Source organism: Rattus rattus, chromosome 6, assembly GCF_011064425.1.
Source record: "Rattus rattus isolate New Zealand chromosome 6, Rrattus_CSIRO_v1, whole genome shotgun sequence".
Classification (NCBI taxonomy): Eukaryota; Metazoa; Chordata; class Mammalia; order Rodentia; family Muridae; genus Rattus; species Rattus rattus.
Genome location: NC_046159.1, coordinates 75,026,264 through 75,031,055, shown reverse-complemented (window position 1 = coordinate 75,031,055; position 4,792 = coordinate 75,026,264). Strand labels below are relative to the sequence as shown.

General features: G+C 45.5%; 1 pseudogene; it reads left to right on the top strand.

Moving 5' to 3' along the window:
• Positions 1-1,266: 1,266 nt before the first annotated feature.
• Positions 1,267-3,595, top strand: LOC116904351 (annotated as a pseudogene).
• The last annotated feature ends 1,197 nt before the right edge of the window (positions 3,596-4,792 follow it).

Sequence of the window (4,792 nt, the reverse complement as noted above, 5' to 3'; positions counted from 1 at the left end):
CCAGAAGCTGTGCCTCCCTTCTCATTAAGTAGGGCATTGCATATGGTTTATGTACTCAAGATTAGTTATACACATGCTATAAAAATTGTTACAGAAAAATGACCCCTTTAAACTATAGAGGCCTGGTTTGTAAAAACCTTCTTGACCTTTCTGAGGTTCTTTTCTGATTGGAGGTTCAAAGGCTATGGAGGCAGAGCTACCCATGTGAGGAACACAGTATCCTCTTAGACTCTCTGTGGCTTCTCTTTAGTATAGGCTATATCCCTTTAGGTAGCCTAAGGTGGCTTCCGTCACAAGGATTTCCATGGGTGTTTACCTTATGAGGGATATATGACTGTAGACCATCATTTGACACCTTGGAGGGCCCCAGAGGAACAGTGGACAAATCCTTCTACATGAGTTTGAGGCCTGCATGGTCTACATAGTGAGTCCCAAGTTAGCCCCAGCTACATAGTAAAACCCTATCTTGAAAACACAAAAGAGAAACAAAAAAGCATACCTGTGTTTATCAAGGTTATAAATCTTAGAGGAGAGCCTACTACTGACCCTTTATTAGCCTGCATAATTCTTAACTGCGTTCTAAGTACTTATCCTTCTGCTTACAGGTGAGTTTAGCTCTCACACTCATCCAAGAAACTCCTCTTTGAAACAGAGACCGCTACAGTAAACCACAAGCGTTCGAACTACAGAGAACAACAGATCACAGGGTACCCAACTTCATGTGACACCTCTTCATTTCAGCTCCTGTACCGGAGGCTCAAGGAATGTCACAGAAGAGTGGGTGGGAAGCGAAAGCTAGAAGGTCAGAAAACCTGCTGAGATTGCGTCTTCTAGAAATGACAGGGAAGCCTCAACCATGATAGGGCAGCAACATGGCTGCCTAAATAAGACCTGAACGAGGATACACCGACAGACATGCTGACGTGGACGAGCAACCTCTCACCAGGAGACAAAGAACTACAAGCAACTAAGGAATGCTAAGAGCCGGAAAACTACTGTTCCCTAGGATGAGCCCCTAACTGGTTTTCTTATGCAAAGTGGTCAGCCTTGGTCATACACATAAGCAACACAAAATGGACTGGCCAGGTTGTACTTATGTGATTTTGCATGTGTATTTGTAGCAATAACAAGGGAGAAAGACATGAATTTGAGAGGGAGCAAGGAGAGGATTGGGAGGGGTTGGAGGGAATAAAGGAAAGGGGAGAAATAATGGAATTATATTCTAATTAAAAATAAAACAGACCAGAAAGGCAGGGACTGGCATCCATGACACACGTTTTGGAAATAAGATTTCCTAAACTGGAGAAGATGGAGGAGCACATGTTCAAGGACTACAAACTGGCCAGGGCCACCCACAGCCTTGCTAGACTCTGCCAGGTGACTTTCAGTCTGTGAACTGAATTATCATTAGTATCTATTTATACCAATTACTGTGCACGTAACAGATGGTTTACATGCTGCAGTGTGTGTGTGTGTGTGTGTGTGTGTGTGTGTGTGTGTGTGTGTGTGTGTTAAATATGTGTGGAGCACGGGTTGGCATCAGGTGTCTTCTTCCCTCCATTACTCTCCACTCTTTTCTTTCTTTTCTTCTTTTTCTTTTGTGGCAGGACTTCTTGCTTTAACCCAGAGCTTGCTGTTTCAAATAGCCTGACTGACCAGGAGCCCTGGGATCTGCCTGCCTCTAGCTCCCATCATTGAGGTTACAGATGGGATCTGTGACTCCCAGCTTTCCCATGGTGCTGGCTCTCTGAATTCAGGCCTAGAAAGCCTTTTACCCAGCAACCCTCTCCTTAGCCCCTAACATGCTGTTTTCAGTTTCTTAGAGCATGTGACCAGTGTTTTCTTTTTCTTTTTCTTTGAGTAGCTTTGTTTTACAGTCTTTAGACAAGCATTAACATTTTATTTCAGGAGGAGCTGGCCTGTTTCAAGACTGATTCGACACATAAGCCTGGAGACGGACACCCAGGCCCCATTCACAGGTTACAAGTGCACATAGAATTCTATTTCTCAGATACGATCAAGGTTTCCAGTATGTTCTCAGTGCTTCCATATACACAGTATATACTTAAGAGATGATTAACATGCTGTAGGCTGTGAGGCTGTGTGTGTGTGTGTGTGTGTGTGTGTAGCCTACAGGATGTGGTAGGCATGTGTCAGCAGATACATGCATGCATGTGTACTTGTCCATACGATTCTGAATGTTATCACTTGCTGTGTTACGAGATCTGCTTTTTTCATTTCTCTCTCTCTCTCGCGCTCTCTCTCTCTCTCTCTCTCTCTCTCTCTCTCTCTCTCTCTCTCTCTCCCTCTGTCTTCTTGTATGTGAGTGTGTGGTGTACAGGCACACTTGTGAGGAGGCCTAAAGTTGATGCTGGTGTCTCCCTTGAGTGCTCTCTATCGTATATTTTGAGGCAGGAGTTAAAGCTTACGGATTGAGTAGCCAGCTTGCTCCAATGTCTCTGCCTTTGGAATTACAGGTAGCCACACCCCCACCTGGCATTTATGTGGTTTCTGCAGATCCAGACTCTGGCCCTCATGCTTGGGCAGCAGACAGTTTACTCTCTGAGCCTGGGAACTTTTAAAGATGGGTCAGGCCTTTGTCTTCTCCCAAGCCTGCCTGAAAATGTCATATTTCCGGCCAGGAGATTTACAACAAGAACCAGTCAGAGGACAAATTAGTTGAAGTAAGGTTTTAACGTTGGTCCCATTTACTGAGAAGCTGACCACAGAATATCCTATGGAATAAAATGTTTCTGTAACCATAGACCCCAAACCACCAGTCCCTTCTCTGGTAAGGTCCGAGGGAATCAAGCACCCAACAAGAACCACACCAAGCACCTGTCCCTCGGCCGCCCTGCCTCCTACTATTGATGTCTCCCAGAACACTCCTCAGGAGTGGCATTGTCACTATTGTAACTTGAGTACGGATGGCAAGAAAGTTGAGGTTTATTTGAGACGTTGGAGACGTTCATATTCTAAACAAGAATGTTATATTTCCAACACATCTCGTGAGGCCAGAATGAAGCTGGTTCCCAAGAAACCCAAGACCCTCTTCAGAGGAATCAGGCCTCCAAGCAGCTGCCACAGTGGGAAGCAGAAGAGTGGTATACTGGAAACTCTAACGTCACCTCAGGGCTCCACACTTGCAGCCTGGGGAAGAAGTGCTGTGAGAGCTGCTCAGTCAATGTCTGTGAATCGCTGTCCTCTTCCCTCTTCTGTAGAGGCCTTTCTGCCATGCACCATTGGACTCTGACGCTGTGTTGTCCATGGCAGGCAGCGCCCTGCAGCTAGGAAAGGCTGGGTTCACCTGCAATTTCATACAGGTTTGCGTGGGTTTCAGACACCCCCCAAAGGATGAATTTTCTTTTCTTGTTACCAGCCTGTGTTATCCCAGAACTAGGAGTGGGAGATCACTTGCTCTGTCCTGAATGTGCTCACAGCAACAAGAAGATCATGAGAACCTTTAAAATTAGAAGCCATACAAAGAAAGGTGCCCTACCCCCAAATATGCTACCTTAGACGATGTCAAGGTTTTACTCTGATCTGAAGGGGATGGAGGAAGCAAAGAATAACATTCTGTGTTCCCTGCAATGGCTAAAGAACCGGATGTCGGTCTTCAGAAGCCCCTCCTTCCATCTCTTCCGGCAGAGAGGAGAATATGCAGACAAATCAGCAGTCATCTGTGTAATAACACCCTGCTGGAGCTAACATCTGCGGCACCTCCTCACGCTCTTGTGCTGCGTTTGCCGAATGCTTAGCTGTCTGAGTAATGATTTTGTTTCAGTGGTTTTGTTTCGCTGTGGTTTTTTTTTCATAGTTATTTTTTTGGGGTGGGGTGGGGGTTGGGGAGCAGTTTTAAATCAGCAAGCAGAAAGTGCTTTTTAAAATAGATTTTTTTGTTGTTGTTGCTGTTGTTTTTTGAGTAAGGCTTTATCATGTAGTAACTCTAGCTGGCCTGGAATTTCTAGGTAGACCAGAAACTTGTGGTGGCCCTTCCTAAGTGTTGGGGTTTCCGTGCCTGCACCACACTGCCTAGCCAGTATTGATATATTATTGACTATAGTATAGAGTTCATTGCTTGTGCTAAACAATCCAAGTGTCTAGAGTGCCATAGGTTTGAAATCATATAGCATGCTACCTTTCAGTTTTGCTTTTACCTAGCAATGTGCGTGTGAGAAATAAAAAAATAAATAAGGGGGTTGGGGATTTAGCTCAGTGGTAGAGTGCTTATCTGGCAAGCGCAAGGCCCTGGGTTCGGTCCCCAGCTCTGAAAAAAAGAAAAAAAATAAATAAGAAATAAAAGTAAGGTGGGTCATTAAGCTCCTACTGGAGGTCAAACAATAGAGGTCCAGGATCCCAAGGGTGTTCTGAGCTGAAGATTGTCTCCCCATCTCCTCAATGGCTGTGCCCAAGCCTCTTCTGGGAATGCACACAAGTATAGTGCAGACGGCCCTCCTTGTGGCAAGATCCCCACATGGCCTGTGGGGATTCTCATGCAGAATCCCCTGGCTTTTCCTGAGTGGCTGCTTGGTCCTCTTCTCCTTGCGTTTGCATTTTTGGTTTTGCTATTGGCAGTTTTACTGTGACAGACATTTCCCAGAATCAGAAAAAGAAAGCACAGGCTATGGTTTACTCTTGTTTGTCCCTGAGGATCATGGGAACGGAACAGATCATGTTAAACATGATGATGCGGTTGAGTCAACCGGGGGACCTGGTGTGGGTCATCAGCTAACGTCCGGGTGTTCTCTCCTGATGGGAACTTGGTTCTGATGATCTGACGATTTGCTCACTG